General features: G+C 40.0%; 1 protein-coding gene across 2 annotated transcripts in view; it reads left to right on the plus strand.

Moving 5' to 3' along the window:
• The first annotated feature begins 3409 nt into the window (after positions 1 to 3409).
• The window catches only part of RNF13 (ring finger protein 13), a 140371-nt gene continuing 126664 nt past the window's right edge, over positions 3410 to 17116 (plus strand). The window contains exon 1 of one of the 2 annotated variants that reach the window (XM_032629661.1): positions 3410 to 3671. The gene's annotated coding sequence lies outside the window, so the exon portion shown is untranslated. The remainder of the gene's footprint in view (positions 3672 to 17116) is intronic. The other variant, XM_032629660.1, reaches the window with a different exon arrangement.

The raw sequence follows: 17116 nt of genomic DNA on the forward strand, positions 1-17116 counted from the left end.
CTACTTGTTTGAAAATTATATTCAACTTCTTTGCTCTCCATACTTTCTTGCATCTCACCCCTTATTCCTGGGTTCAATTTTCAACTTGTTGAAGACATCCTTTAGAAGTTCTTTCAATAAAAGTGTCTCAGGAATAAATGCTGTTTTTCCTCTGAAAATGTCTTCATTTGCCTTCACTTTTTTTTTTTTTTTTTTTTTTTTTTTATGCGTTACGCGGGCCTCTCACTGTTGTGGCCTCTCCCGCTGCGGAGGACAGGCTCCGGACGCGCAGGCCCAGCGGCCATGGCTCACGGGCCCAGCCGCTCCGCGGCACGTGGGATCTTCCCAGACCGGGGCACGAACCCGCGTCCCCTGCATCGGCAGGCGGACTCTCAACCACTGCGCCACCAGGGAAGCCCTGCCTTCACTTTTAAATGGTAGCTTAACTTGGCACAAATTCTAGGTTGACAATTGCAATTATTTTATTTTAGTATTTGAAGATATTTCATTGACTCCTAGTTTCTTTTGTGGCTATTGAGAAGTCAGCTGCCATTCCTTTGTATTTTATTTTTCTTTGATTATTTAAGAACTTCTGTTTTTCTTTGATCTTCTTTAAATTTCACTACAATGTACCTAGTTATGAATTTATTTTTTGTTTCTTTAGGGTATATTCCTGGATGGGAATTGCTATGTCATAGAAAATGTTATTTTCCAGCCTTTTCAGATAATGCCAAGTTGTTTCCCAAAATGACTGTCTTGATCCACATTCCTGAGTTCCTACATCTTTATATTACATTATGTCATCTGAATTTTTGCATGCTTATTTTGTAATAACTTTGTCAGCAAATAGAGTGAGACTGCTTCTTAGTGAACCAAATAAGAAAGGAAAAGTTGAAATTGTATGTCAGTCATTTTATATATAAGACCGGGAAGCAACTCATCTCAAGGGAAACAGTGACCAGGTCATTTTTTAAGGCATTTAGACTTAAACAGAACTTCTTTTGTTTGTTTTTTTGGTCTGACCTTTCTCAATTCCTTAAACTTTGTTGAAAAATCCTTTTGATATCTTTTTTTGTGCGTTCTGAACTTTTCACTTATTTTCTTACAAGATGAATTTATTCATTAGCTTAGAATTTGGTAAAGAAATGGGAGACTTTCTAATCTTCGGCCCAAAATTCCCTGAGACAAGTTTTAGAAGTTCTGTTTAGTACTTTTTCAAATGTGTGTATTCCATACATATATGGATTCCTATGGATTCTTTATGGATTCTATTTCTTCTTTTTCATAGTAATAATTTTATTTTTTTCTTTTCAAAATGAAAGTATTGTTTTATCTGTCTAAAATTACTTTTTTCTGGTTATAAATATAATAAAGCCTAGAGTAATTTTAATGTCTCTAGTTGATCTCAGTGATTAAAGAAACTGCCTGCATTTTCATTATTCAGGGAAAACTACTTCTAAACCATTTTAGACAATTAGGTAATTGGGTGTCTTGTCTTTTTAGTTGTTGTTGCTGTCTTACAATATATTGGAGGTAGGAAATTCTACAATTTTATATGCTATTTGTACTTTTAGGAGGATATAAAAAATAAAAAACTGTCAGACACAAAGTCCTAATTTTCTTTTGTCTTTCCAAGGAGGTAATTAGTGGCTATTAGTATCATGTGCCATATTAACCCTTCCTGCTCTTGAAAACCATAATTAAGATGTCTATCAACCTTACTGTCTAACCTACTTAAAAAAAATTAGTACATTTTCCCAATCTGTTTTCTTTTGGTTTGACTTCATTCATCACAGTGGGGAGAATAAATGCTTCTGCAGGGTGTAGCACAATTCTTCTGCCTAAATGCAGTACAAATAACACATTACCTTGTTTGTAACTGAAAGAACTATACCTATTGTGATCTGAAGAGCAGAATAAAGTCAGATTAAAATGTTCTGTACTCAACATGTCTTTATTTAAGGAATGAACAAAACTTTTTTTTTTAAACCTGTAAAATGTGGACGTTATTTTTTACTTTTTTCAATGTCATGCAAGAAATCTCTGATTTAATATAAAGCCAATTTCAGATAATTTAATGAAGAAATGCTTATAGAGATACTCTAACTATGCTTACACTAGCCTTCATAGTAATATTCCCAATTCTGACTTTTACTTATGACTTTCTTAAAGGCAGGACTGTATTAAGTATTGACTATCTTTACAACTAATGAAAGTCTAAGGATATATAGAATATACAGTCAAAGGATACACAGAATAGGAAAGTACCTTTGAAGGCCTTTACTTACTTTAGTGTAATTTGATTTAAAGGTCTTTTGTATTTAAATTTTGAGTAGGTAATATTCAAAAGGTTTAAAATTCTAAAGGCACAAAAAGATACACAATAGGGAGTCTTCTTCCTATTCCTCAGGTCTCCCCAGATCAGTCAAGGTTACAAGTTACAGCCAAGCGTATTCTACAGGTGTTCTAAGTGATAGCTTCCTGTCGCTCCTTTGTCTAAAAGATGAGGTTGAAGGATGTGAAGCCTGTAATGGGCTCTTAAAGACGCCTTATTTTGAAGCAGAAGCAGGGCCAGAATCCAGGTTTCCTGACATTCTAGTTCATAACTCTTTGTAATCTTTGCAGTAAGCCACATTACCTCTTTAAAATTTTTAGTTGGTAACTGGTTAATCAGTATGGATGTTCCACTCCGGGTAATTTAAGTTTAAAAGTAGCTTGGTTTGAAATTGGAATACCTGGGGTGCGGAGGTCTTACCAGAAAGGCGGTAGGGAACGAGATATTTTGGTTCATTAAAGGATGCAAGGGTTTTAAAAGGCTGACCTAGGGTTTAATCACACTGTTTGACTTTTGCTGAGTCTAGGGGATGGCGCGCGCGTGTTAGGCCCAGAGTGCTGACGTCAGCACGGGTCCCACTCAGGCGTCGGGGAACTAGTGTTCAGCGCTCGGGCTGCTCGCACCTCTAACAACGCGACTCGGACTTTAAGGCGTTGGCCTTGGCCCCATCCATCTCGATCTCTGCCTGGACACGGTGCGGAAGGGATGAGGCCTCGTCCACACCTCTTCTGCGGGTCGGGTGAGTGCGGTGCAGGAAAGCGGCGAGACGACGCCAAAGCCAGGCCCGCCGAGAGGTAGCCCGCCAGCTGGGCCTCGGGATGCTTCGGCCCAACAGCCAGAACGGGCTAGGCCAGCTAGCTCTGGCCTCTCGGTCCGATCCCCTTCTGACCCCACGGCCTCCACTCCTGTGGGGCGCACGGCAGGCGGCAGTATTCCACAGCCAATCCCCTCAGCCATCATACCCCTTTGCCCGCCAAAAGCAGATCCTTCAGCCTCGCTCCAGAAGCTCGCCCCACCCTGCCCTGCCCTTCCAGAAAGGACCGGTCACGAGGCCAAGAACGCGACTCCGCGGACTGGACATCTCTCCGAGCTGGACCTGAGCAAGCAGCTAGACTCGGCGTGAGACTGGGAAGGAGCCTTAGCGAGCAGCTCTGTGGCCCAATGGTTTTCATCTACCTTCGGGTGCGGACCAATGAGGCGCGCGGGGCGGGACTTCCGCCTCGCCTCGGTGTTGTCGTTTGTGCTCCGACTCCAGGCAGTGGGGGTCGGTGAGAAGATTTAATCATGAAGTCGCGGTAGGGACTTCTGCAGCGACGCGGCTGGCGAGCGCATTTGTGTTGCGGGGTCAGGCTTCCAGGTAAGAGCCTCTCCCGCGTCGCAGCGGCCGGGCGGCGGGTTGTTCCCCGTGGGGCCTGGCCGAGAGAACACACCCCCTCTCCGGCCCTGGAGCTCCGAGGCGGCTCCGCCGCTGAGCCCTTGGCTGCTCCTCCTCAGGCTGGGCGCGGAAGAAACTAGGTGTTTGGTTTTTTTTGCAAAAGGTAAAATAAAAAGCCCTGCTCTCGGAGGGCCGAGTTCCCCTTGCATTCCCACCCCATGAGTTTGTGTATATCTGAAGTTGTTGGGTTATTCGTTCTGCTTCTTACATTCCCCTCTGGAGGTGGCTGGAACCCGGGAAGACGTTCGGAGGGCTTCTCTTGGTCCAGCACTTGCCGCAGCGTCCCCGGGCGAAGTCACTCGACTTTAGTTGAGGGAACTCTTTAGTTTTTGGAAAAAAGAGGGCAGGCGCCTCCTTTCTTTCTAACCTCCCCCCACACCCACCCCGGAAGCTGGATAGAAGGTGGGACGTGACTCTCTTAGGGACAGATACCGCGTCCCTGCCCCCTTAAAGCTGGAAGCTCTCCCTTATTGAGTTGACCCGCACTGATAAAAGAACTCTGTCCCAGAGAGGGAGTGGATCGACACCGAAGCCAAGCGATCCCAGAAGCACTCACGCGTATTTGGTGGCAGCCACTGAGTGTTCTCTGCCAGCGTTTTGGTAAATTCCTCCACTTTGTCCTAATCTGGCAATAGTATATCTCCAAAACTATCGTTTCATCTTCAGTTTCAGCACCGTGGGCAGCTGCTCAGGTCCAGTGTTGCTGCCCCACACTTGTCAACTCTTGTCAGTGATGCAGCAGGAACAGTGAAAACTAATGCATTCCTTTCAACAATGATCTGTTGTTCTCCAAGGAGAACATCTGCAGTTTTCGATACAATATAAATAGCTAAGATGGGTGTGCCGCCGAAGAGTTCTAGTTAGAGAAACATCAATTCAAGGTTTAAGGAAGGGCTTTCAAGGATTTAATCTATTTAAGGACAAATTTTAATGGGTCGAGGAGATTAGCTCCACTTCATAGTAGCAAAACTGGACTGTGGTAGCAGTTTAAAAGAACTTTAAACAGGAGGTAAGAAGTGTGCAGGGCCCATGGGGATTTGGGAATCAATTTAGTGCATTGGCATTCACATTAGAAAGAAAGAAAAAAGTATCAGAGAATATCCTATGGAGTAAGAGTAAATATTATTTCATGAAGCTTTTGTTTCAGGTTTTTAAAAAGAATGTATGAGTGTGAAGAGGAAGATGTAAATGTACACCATATCATTGTGGATTATGGCAAAACACTGTATCCTGAATTTGGGAGTCAGGCCGGGTTCACCCTTCAGTTCTGCCACTTACTAATTCTGTGATATTATCTGTAAATAAGGGAAGGAGTGTAAGAATTAATTGAAATAAAATATGTCTGTTTACATAGTTAAGCCTCAAAGTAGTTGTTTTTGTTGTTGTTGACTTTTGGAAATGTTTGGCTAGAAGCCCAGTTATTTCTCTCTGTGTCAGGAATGACAACTGGTTTAATAATATATTTTTTATCTCTCCCTTTATTTGAAGCCAGCAGCTTCATGTCTCCATGTGTAATAGTAAATCATGTGGACAAAAATGTTAATTTGCAAGGTTTAATATTGAAGGATTTGGAGTAAGTTCTCATCTATCCCTGTTTAAAGCTCATTTCTCTCACGCATTTTGCAGGGGCCTAAACTGTTATTAGCATTCAGCACCCTTCCTTTGATATTTTTCTGCATCCCAGAATAACATAGATTTATCAGAAGTTTTTTTTTCTTTTTAAATATATGATTGCCATCTTGCCTGCTTTTTTCATCAAGATTTTGCCAAGGGTGAACAAGGTATTAAATGATAGGTTTTTTTAATTTTATTTTATTTATTTATTTTTGGCTGCTTTGAGTCTTCGTTGCTGCGCGCGGGCTTTCTCTAGTTGCAGCGAGCGGGGGCTATCTTTCGTTGTGGTACTTGGGCTTCTCATTGCGGTGGCTTCTCTTGTTGTGGAGCACGGGCTCTAGGCGTGCGGGCTCAGTAGTTGTGGCTCGCGGGCTGTAGAGCGCAGGGTCAGTAGTTGCGGTGTGTGGGCTTAGTTGCCCCACGGCATTTGGGATCTTTCCGGACCAGGGATCGAACCCGTGTCCCCTGCATTGGCCGGCGGATTCTTAACCACTGCACCACCAGGGAAGCCCTATCAGAAGTTTTTCAGACACTAATTTTAGCAAAGTAAGGGCAGGACTAAGGGAATGATAGGTTTATCTCTTCGAACTAAATTGGATAGGAAGGCATTTTATGTTTTATAGTTTTTGCCATAAAGACGTATGAAATGAAATGGCTTGGTCAAATATCATGGTATGCTTACTTCATGTTGGTATGACCTGAAAACGGTTGGTGTTTAAGTAAAAAGTATGATTTTGGACATTTTAAAATCTGGGAATGTTTAGCAGAAGTCAAAATGAGTTCAGATCAAAATAGTATTTTGTACTGTTTGACGTATTACTGCCATATGGTATTGCACATAGTAGTTTCACATGACATAAAAAAGGGAAGAAAGTAAGCATTGTTAGTTTTCTCAAAAGAAGAAACAGAATTAATAGACATTTCTTTTAATTAGAGCATCGTGGGTAATCATTGTTTAAAAATTCATGTATTCTGCAAATATTTACTAAGCATATATAAAAAAATACGAAGTTTTTATAATCCTTTTACAAAAAAGTTAATTTAGAACAATGAGAACATATAATTGGTATTGTCAGTTTACATATCATAGTACAGAGATAACAATAACAGACATAATAACTAACATTGATTGTTTACTATAGGCCAAACAGTTCTAAGCACTTAATATTGTCTTGTAATCCTCTTTTTATAGATGGGGAAATGAAGGCATCGAAAATACATAACTTTTTGAGTTCACACAGGTGGTTAGTGGAGCAACTGGAATTTGAACCTAGGCATCTTGACTATAAAGCCTGTCTTGTATCATGTTTTATTTAAAAATACAGAATACTGTGGGGTTATTTTGGTTTCTTTACTTGCTGATGTGGATGACCTGGGGTGAGCTCCTTTGGCCCTTGGGTTCCTCAACTCCTTCCTCAAAAATATAGTATTAAGCCATTATATTTTTGTGGGGATAAGGATCATTTGTAAGGCCCTAGACAGAATATGTGTTCAATAAATCATATGCCTCAGCCTTTTTCCTTTCATACTGAGGATGTGGCCATTTGGAAAATTTGTTAGCAACTAGAGGAGGATGGGAGAAGATTTTAACCTCAGGACACTGCTGAAGCAAAGGTATAGAAATAGGAAAGCAGAGGATGTTTGCCAAGGTAGTATGTTTAAGGAACAGGCTGGTAAAGGTAGATGGATACAGATTACGGGAATACTTAAAGGAACCAGGTTAAGAATTTTGTACCTGATTCTTACTTGAGAAGAACCCCTCCTTATAAATATTAATCTGGAACTAAGTCCAGTGAAGGAGTGGAAGCCTGGAGGTGGGAATGTCATGGAGTTTGATTACAGTTGAGGCTGGTTGAGGCAGGAAGTAATGATGGTGGGATTGTTGTAAAGGGTATAGAATTGAGAAATGTTAACATTGACATTGTGAAATGACATAAGTATGGGCCTTATTTTGGGGAGGATATTATGATGAAGAACAGATGTTGGAGGAAGGGGATTTAGGAGAAGGATTTATGATACAGTCTTTGGTTTTGGAGCAGAGGGTTTGTTCAGATGTTTGGAAATGTAAGATGGAAGGTGGGAGCTCTTTGTATTCCATAAAAAGGTAAGAGACCAATTACTCACATGGTGAGGAAATGGTCTAAAGCAATCATCCCCCTGTGGGTCAAAGTTTCACAGGAAGGATGTGACTCCAGAAGGTCCTCAGAAATGCAGATTTCTTACTTGTGATAGGGTTGTATCCACTATTTTTCCCTGTAACATATTCCTGGGAGGACAGGAATAAGGTCGTGGGGAGGGAAAATTTTGGAAACCTAGCAAACTTCTCATTTATTATTTCAAAAGAGAGCCAGTAAATTGGAGCCTAGGGATTCTCACATTAAGAACTTGGAAAGACGCTGTGATTTTTATACAGTGCCAGACATTTAAACACACATGTTGAATGTTGAATTGTTGGAACGTCTCCAGAGTTTTTATTTGTGTCATCCCCTTTGTTACCCTGAATTGATTAATAGGATAACTTTTAAAACCAGAGAGTCTGTGTGCTTGTTATGGGGCAGCAGTGAAGAGGCGACCTAGATAGATTGTATTTTACTTATAGCTGAGACTGTGGGAGAAGAACCTCAAAGGATGAGAGGAGAAGGTGTGGTAGGAAGAATAGAGATTCTGTGACTGAATCCTTGTGCCACCCATTCTCTGGCTTGTTTCCTCATTCTGTAAAATGATGATGATGACCAATCAAATAAAAAATTGGATATTAGGCACAAGCATTAGGACAAGGAAAGTTTACATATTCTGTCATCTGTCACACCATTGTTGGAAATGTTACTTAGATTCTACTACTTACACATTTTTCTATAGCATTCTTCACTCAACAAATATTTATTTAGTATTTTCTATGTCAGACACTGTTCTAGGCATGCAGACTACATTAGTGAACAACAACAAAAAACAAAATCCTTGCCCTCATGGAGCTTATTTTCTAGTGAGAGAAATAAGGTTTATTATATTTTATTTTTTAATAAATTTACTTATTTATTTATTTTTGGCTGTGTTGGGTCTTTGTTGCTGAGTGCGGTCTTTCTCTAGTTGCAGCGAGTGGGGGCTCCTCTTCGTTGTGGTGCGCGAGCTTCTCATTGCAGTGGCTTCTCTTGTTGCGGAGCACAGGCTCTAGGCGCACGGGCTTCAGTAGTTGTGGCATGTGGGCTGAGTGGTTGTGGCTCACGGGTTCTAGAGCGTAGGCTCAGTAGTTGTAGCACACAGACTTAGTAGCTCCACGACATATGGGATCTTCCCGGACCAGGGCTCGAACCTGTGTCCCCTGCATTGGCAGGCAGATTCTTAACCACTGTGCCACCAGGGAAGCCCAAGGTTTATTTTAATAGTGGAAAGTAATTAGATTTTTCTTATACTATGTATTTATAAAATCACAATTCTAAACAGATAACAATAAGAGTACTATACCAGATTGTAACTAATTTTGTAGAGCACTTTAAAGGAAGGGACTATATCATGCTGACTCATGTATGTCTCCCTATTTACCCTTTTCCCAATGAAATGACTTAGATGTATTTAATATTCAGCAAATGTAGGTACTCATTAAATATTTATAATGGAGAGAAGAAAGTTGTGTTAAGGCAAGGGCCAGATCTTAAAGATAAAGAAATCAGTTAAGTGTAACAAGTATTAAGGGCTCATGTCCTCACTAGATTGAGGGTAGGAAGAAAGAGAAGTGTGCTATGAATTGCAGTGCATGGCTTGCCTATGAGGTTGAAGTGGAAATAAGGTTATATTGTAGCTGAAAGCATCACCATTTAGGGACTCTGGGTATCTGGGTGTTCTCCAACTTGCCCAATAATTAGCTGTGTGACTTTGCATGAATAACTCGACCTCTCAGTTCATTTCCTCATTTGTAAAATGAGGAATTTTCCTGTTAAAATAGTCTTTTAAGACAAAATGTCTATTGCAGTTTCACTTTACTAATGTAGACAAAACAGAGCTGATCATGAGCTTCCATTGAATAATAATCAGACTAAATTTATGCTTTTAGTTAACAAACTAGATGTTTAAAAAATGTCTACAAAATTAATGTTATCTATTTGATGTTATTTACTAGTAAGACTACATTGTAATTTTAAAAAATAAAGCAAAATATAACCTCATATGTGGTTTCCCCTTTTGCCATTATGAAGGAAAAATAAGCCACAGTATTTTAGACCCCAGTAATGGATCTTACCAGTTGTCCATACTTTCATACTTTAATTTTACAACAGCCTTTGATTATTGTGCTAGGTGCTGAGTATACCAAATCTGAAACTGTATGGTCCCTAACTTCAAGGAGTGATGAACAAATTAAACGTTTTGTTACACCGCGGTGGCACAGAGAAGGCACATAATGAGAGGCTGACAGAAAAGAAAGTTCAAGTGGTTAGAGAAGAAAGACTAAGGAGGAATGGCAAGGGACAAAGCTGGAGACATAGACAGAGACAGTTTATGAACTTTCTGTGCTAAGTCACAATTTAGTTTTGAACTTTATTCTGAAAGTTGTATAATCTGTTAAGGAATTTTATGCAGGGAGTAACATGATCAGGCTTTTAAAAATTTATTTATTTATTTATTTTTGGCTGCGTTGGGTCTTCGTTGCTGCGCGCGGGCTTCCTGTAGTTGTGGCGAGCGGGGGCTATTCTTCTTTGTGGTGCACGGGCTTCTGAGTGCAGTGGCTTCTTTTGTTGCGGACCTTGGGCTCTAGGTGCGCGGGCTCAGTAGTTGGTGGCGCACGGGCTTAGTTGCCCTGCACAGGAAGATGTGGGATCTTCCCGGACCGGGGATCAAGCCCATGTCCTCGCCATTGGCAGGCGGACTCTTAACCACTGCACCACCAGGGAAGTACTGATCAGGCATTTTTATATCTACCTTTACATTCCTTTTAAGAGAACGATCCATGAGGAAGATATTTATGTTATTTCCAGTTATTTCAACTGTGTAGTCCTGCTTGAGGAAATCTGTCTTTTAACTCTGAAATACAAAGTCTGAGGAACAGTGTTAATTTTGTGGTTTTAGGGTATCAGTAACGATGAAGTATTTGAACATTAAAACATTTATATGTTCACAGCCACATTAATGTAAATTGAGAAGACAACTGAAAATTTAGGGTATTCTGCTTATTGAAATGAGAGAGCTTCCAGTCAGATACAAGAATTATAATTTAGAATCATTTCTGAGGGGCTAGAGATTTGTCGAAGTTTAATTGATTGAATATGACTCTAGTTCAGGCTCATTTTCTTTTTGTTTTTTTTTGTGGCACGTGGGGCTCTCACTGCTGTGGCCTCTCCCGCTGCGGAGCACAGGCTCGGGACGTGCAGGCTCAGCGGCATGGCTTATGGGCCCAGCCGCTCCACGGCATGTGGGATCTTCCCGGACCGGGGCACGAACCCGTGTCCCCTGCATCGGCAGGCGGACTCTCAACCACTGTGCCACCAGGGAAGCCCCAGGCTCATTTTCTAATGATCAAGATATCCAGTTAAACTTTTAGAGGCAATGAGGGGAAATAATCCCACCTGATGATAGGTGAATATTTCTAAATCAAGTCATAAGAGAGTAGGAGTTGAATTTCTACTTTGCTTAGATGTAAAACAACTCATTAAATATGAAGAGTAGTTTATTTGCCTAATTAATGTGCTTGTAATTTACGTTTGACCTTCAAAAAGGAAGAACTGTGCTTGTAATTTATACATTTACATAACATGTATTATAAATATTAATTGCTTAAAATTTTTTGAGGTGAAACTCATACAGCATAAAATTAACAATCTTAAAGTGAATAATTGGGTGGCATTTAGTAAATCACAGTGCTGTGCAACCACCACTTCTGTCTAGTTCCAAAACATTTTTATCACTCAAAACTAAAACCCCATACCTATTCACCATTCTCTGCTGCCCCCAGCCCCTGGCAGCACTAATTTGCTTTCTGTTTCTATGGGTTTACTGGATATCTCACTTATTCTGGAAATCTCATATAAATGGAGTCATACAATATGTGAACTTTAACATCTGGCTTCTTTCACTTAGCATAATGTTTTCGAGGTTCTGCAATGTTGTTGCAAGCTGCATTATTGTATGTATGAATACTTCTCCCTTTTTACAGCTAAATAATTTTATTGTATGCATACACCAGACTTTATCCATTCATCTGTTGAAGGACATTTGGGTTCGTTCCATTCTTTGGCTATTGTGAATATTGTTGCCCTGAACATTCATTTACAAGGGTTTTTCTGAGTCCCAGTTTTCATTTCTTTTGGGTATATATAAGGAGTGGAATTGCTGGATCATATGGTAATCCTATGATTAGCTTTTTGAGGACTTACCAAACTGTTTTCCACAGTGGCTGAACCATTTTACATTCCTACCGGCAATGTACTAGGGTTCCAATTTCTCTTCATTGTCACCAACACTTGTTCTTTTCCAGTAAAAAAAAAAAAAAAAAATTAATGCTGTTGCTATCCTTGTGTCACGATGAGGTGATAGCTCACTGTGGTTTTTTTTTTTTTTTTTTTTTTTTTTTGCGGTACGCGGGCCTCTCACTGTTGTGGCCTCTCCCGTTGCGCAGCACAGGCTCCGGATGCGCAGGCTCAGCGGCCATGGCTCACGGACCTAGCCGTTCCGCGGCATGTGGGATCTTCCCGGACCAGGGCACGAACCCGTGTCCCCTGCATCGGCAGGCAGACTCTCAACCACTGCGCCACCAGGGAAGCCCTCACTGTGGTTTTGATTTGCATTTCCCTAATAACTGATGATGTTGAACATCTTTTTATGTGGTGGTTTGGCCATTTGTTTATCTTCTTTGTAGAAATGTCTATTCAGACTTTTTGCCCATGTCTAAGTTGGGTTGTTTGTCTTTTTATTATTGAGTTGTGTTTTTATGTATTCTGGATACTTATCAGATGTATGATTTGCAGATATTTTCTTCCATTTTGTGGGTTGTTTTTTCACTTCCTTAATAATATCCATTGACGCATAAAAGTTTTAAATTTTGAAGAAGCTCAATTTATTTATTTATTTTCGTTGCTCATGCTTTTGGTATCATGTCTAAGAATCCATTGTGGAATCCAAGGTCATGGGGATTTATTCTTATGTTTTCTTCTAAGAGTTTTATCATTTTAGCTCTTATATTTAGGTCATTGAACTATTTTGAGTTAATTTTTGCATATAGTGTGAGTTTAGGGGTACAACTTCATTGTTCTGCATGTGGTATACGTTGCTCCATTACCACTTGTTGAAGAAAGTATAATATTATTTCCTCATTGAATGATTTTGGTACCTTTATTGAAAATCAATTGGCCATAGAAGTATAGGTTTATTTTTGGACTCTCAATTCTATTCCTTTGGCCTATATGTCTGTCCTTATGCCCATACCACATTGTTTTGATTACTGTAGCTTTATAGTAAGATTTTGAAATTGGGAAGTGTGAGTCCTCCAGCTCTGTTCTTCTTTTTTAAAATTGTGTTGACTATTCAGGGCCCCTTGCAATTCCATATGAATTTGAGGATTGACTTCACCATTTCTGCATAAAAGGCTATTGGAATTTTGATAGGGAATGTATTGAATCTGTAGATTACTTTGGGTAGTATTGCCATCTTAACAATATTTAGTTTTCTTTTTCTTTTTGGCTGCGCTGTGTGGCTTGTGGGATCTCAGTTCCTTGACCAGGGTCCCCCCACTCCTCCACGCACTCCCCCCCTTCTAGGGACATTGGGGACATCTAGTGGTGCTCTGCCTCAGCCATGTGCCCAGAGTAAACAGGCCTTCACTGATCCTGCAGTCCCAGTCTAGACCTGGTGACCACCTTGCCATGGCCCTTCTGAAGTGGACACCATGTACCTCAGGCCTCATGCCTCCAGTGCCTGGCTGGACCTCTACGTGCCTGCCCACCAACCTTGGCTTGCCTGTACCCCAGGAAGTTGTTTCCTGCAGTTCTCTTGACATGGATACTGTGCATTATAGGCCTTGTGCCTGCAGCAGTGTCCTGACTACCTCTGCACACCTGCTCACCAGCCTCAACAGCTGCACTCCAGAGAATTGTTTCCTGCTAGTCTGGCAATGTTGGACCTGCTCTGGTTTGGACAATCCAGTGAAATTCTCTGTTATCTAGCATGCTGCAACCATAGCTTCTCCAATGAGAAACTCCAGCCTTGAGGAGAGGGGACCCTTCTTCCAAGTTTATCCTTTTTGGGTACTCTCCCTCAGCCTTATTTTTCCCATCAGGACTTAATAATTATTTATCTTAAAAAAATTAAAAACAGCTTTATTGACTTATAACTGGCATATAATAAACTGTACATATTTATTTATTTACTTTTGGCTGCATTGGGTCTTAGTTACAGCACGTGGGCTCTTCGTTGAGGCACACGGGCTTCTCTCTAGTTGTGGCATACGGGTTTTCTCTCTCTAGTTGTGGCATACGGGTTTTCTCTCTCTAGTTGTGGCGCGTGGGCTCCAGCGCTTGTGGGCTCTGTAGTTGTGGTGTGCGGGCTTAGTTGCCCCATGGCATGTGGGGTCTTAGTTCCCTGACCAGGGTTCAAACCCGTGTCCCTTGCATTGGAAGGAGGATTTTTTTACCACTGGACCACCAGAGAAGTCCCAGACTGTACATATTTAAAGTTTATGCTTATTAGCTTTGACATATTTATATAACTCTGAAACCATCACCATAATGAAGTTAATGAACATACCTATTGCTCCCAGAGGTTTCCTCATGCCCCTTTGGAATCCCTCTCTCTTGCCTCTTGCCACCCCTCATTATATCTTTATAGTTACTATCCTATCATAGTTTAATTATTATTTGTGTTAAACACTCTGTTTAATTTACTATAGTTTCTCACTCCTGACTGAACTGTTGATATAGGGTTGGTGCCTGGAGTGGTTACAGGAAATAGACCTAAAAATTTGAGGTTCTGGTATTGCTTTGGTCATACCTTTGGACCTGAGCACAGTGCTGAGTTCTTTACCAATGGAAAGGGGATGCTAGTAATCCATGGCATCATAATTAATAAGGGTATCATCTCTAACAGATTGTGATATATTGCCAATTGACCCAAATGCCTGAGAGCCCACATGGCTGCTACATTTGACCTTTACAGCAATAATGATAACTATAAGGACTGTAGTGTAGGATGGAATCTTTTGAGTGTAATTGAGTCCTTAAGGAGAGAAAATGATGGCTTGGATTTAACTCAGAGCTGAAGATCTGCCCTTTTTTTCACTAGTTTTTTATTGCACACTTCACTTAAGAAGAAATAATTTCATCTTCTCCAGGTTGTGAATAGACTTGTGAATTATAAAACCTTGTGGCTTGCTCATTAATAAAACATTGTTTTTTTTTTTTTGTATGAGAGTAATGCATGCTTAGAGAACTTGAATAGGTGGAACAGATTTCTGTTACGATTTCTGTGTGTTTTCTTCTAGGTTTTTGTTTGGTATATGTTACATAAAATGAAATAGGCTTTAGAAAGTTTTGTTTATTCTGAAATATGCAGATAAATATTAAAAAGAATCATATAGAGTCCCCCACCCAGAGTTTACATGTACATGTTAACAAATTGTTTTGTTTCATAGTATCTATGCATCTTTTTAATGTATACGTGAAATATTTTTAATGTTACTATAGAGAGGCCAGGAACAGAGTCTTGTGGTGATACTTTAAAGAAACAGTTGTAATCATCAGTGGGAATGGCATAACTTGATCTAGCACCCCATACTGTTCCACCATTAATATAGTAGGCTAAATGTCGTGCTTAACATCCAAACTGTGTATGGGGCATTGGGCATGCTCGGCTTTTTGTTCACAAATTATGCATAAATTAAAGAAAAAGGGATGGGGGTGGGGATAATGGGTAAGGGAATAAGGGAATTGGTTCATTTATTCTGGTACTTACACATAGAAATTGAGTCCCCTAAAATAGGAAAACTGGAATGATATGGGAAAAAGTTTTTCCCTGCATTGTTTTTGTTTGTTTGTTTTTGTTTTACTTGGTAAGGTTGTTCTGAGGATTAGATGGAGGAACATTCACATTAAATGCTTAACAGAGTGCCTGGCTCCAAATTGATAAGTTCTGTACCAATTTATTTATAGTGGTGGTACTGATTTTTGTGTGAAGCATCATAAAAAAAATTCTGGTTCAGGAGATTGATACTTTGAAGTACACTGGGCATGATATTTTTGATAACCTAGAAAACCAGAATTTTATGGCATGTTTCCCTAAATGATGCTTAAGATTCTAATATTATGAAAGTAATTCATTGTCAATTGTCTTTTCCTTGTTTGCTGCATGACTTCTTGCTGGGGTTGACAACCTATGGCACTGGTGACAGCAGTGGTATTTGAGAGAATTATGATGTGTATTTTTGCTAACATTCCTATTTCTCTCTCTCTCTTTTTTTCCTTGCTCTAATTTGACCCTCTACCCTACCCCTCTTTGACTTACAAGAAGTTTATGAATAATGACTTGGTATACCATTTGCCAGTCTATGGTCGAGAGCAGTGTTTTCCAAATTTGGCTTGATCATAGTGACTAGGGGACATTTTTAAAAAGTAAAGTTATAGGTTTCCTGTCTGAATCTCCAGGGGAGGGACCTGGGAACATTTATTTTTACCGCAAGCCGCTGGGTATGTGCTATATACTTAATACCTATTGCTAGATCCCATCTCATGTCGACTGAATGAGAAGATAGAACTCTGGCGTTGAACATGAGTCTGGTTTTTAATAGTTGCTTATTTGTTGACTCGCTTAGTGTGTTGTGTTTGATCTTGGCAGGCTCCTGCTTGCAACCTTTCATAATATCTCCATGTAGTCAGAAAAACAAAACAAAAAAATCTTGTTTTGAGTGACAGGTTGCTTTATTCTTTTTTTTTCTTTTGAAAATAGTTAGCTATCATAGATGCAGGAAAATGCATAAAACATTTGTGTATGGTTTAAAGAACAATTATAATGCAAACTCCCATCTCATCACAGCTCAGGTCAAGATGTGGAATATTGCTGGCATCCCAGAAGCACCTTTTCCCTGGTCACACTCCCCTTCCTTACCTTTCTTACCCTCAAGGTAATCACTATCTTGATTTTTATGATGACAACTTCCTCATTTTTCTTTACATTTTTACCTCTTAATTGTGAATCTCTACATAATAATCTGTTTTGCCTTTTAAAGAGCTTTATGTATGTGGAATCGTAGTGTTTGCATTCTTTGTGACTTGCTTCTTTTGCTTAGGGTTATTCTTGGGAAATTCATGTATATTGGTCACATAGCTGTCATTTGTTTCCATTGTTGTAGAGAATTACATTATATGCACATGCAAAAATATATTAATTCTACTTTAATTCATAATGCTCAATAAAGTTTAATATCAAAAAGGGTAACTCATTGCCTATGTCTGCATAAGGACAAGGGAGGCTATATTTTGGGGAAGAACAGGGCATGACCTTTGCCACTTAAATGGTAGAAATATCCTTGATTCAATTATGTTTGATATATGTATTTTTAAATTGAGGTAACATTGGTTTATAACATTTAAGTTTCCTGTATACATTATGTTTCAATCTCTGTATACGCTACAGCATGCTCACGACTGAAAGTTTGGTTTCCGTCTGTCACTGTGTATTTGACCTCTTTACCCATTTTGCCCTCCCTCAACCCCCTTCCACTCTGGTAACCACTAATCTGTTCTCCATATCTACGTGTTTTTGTTTGGTTTGGTTTGTTC

This window comes from Phocoena sinus, chromosome 4, assembly GCF_008692025.1.
Source record: "Phocoena sinus isolate mPhoSin1 chromosome 4, mPhoSin1.pri, whole genome shotgun sequence".
NCBI lineage: Eukaryota > Metazoa > Chordata > Mammalia > Artiodactyla > Phocoenidae > Phocoena > Phocoena sinus.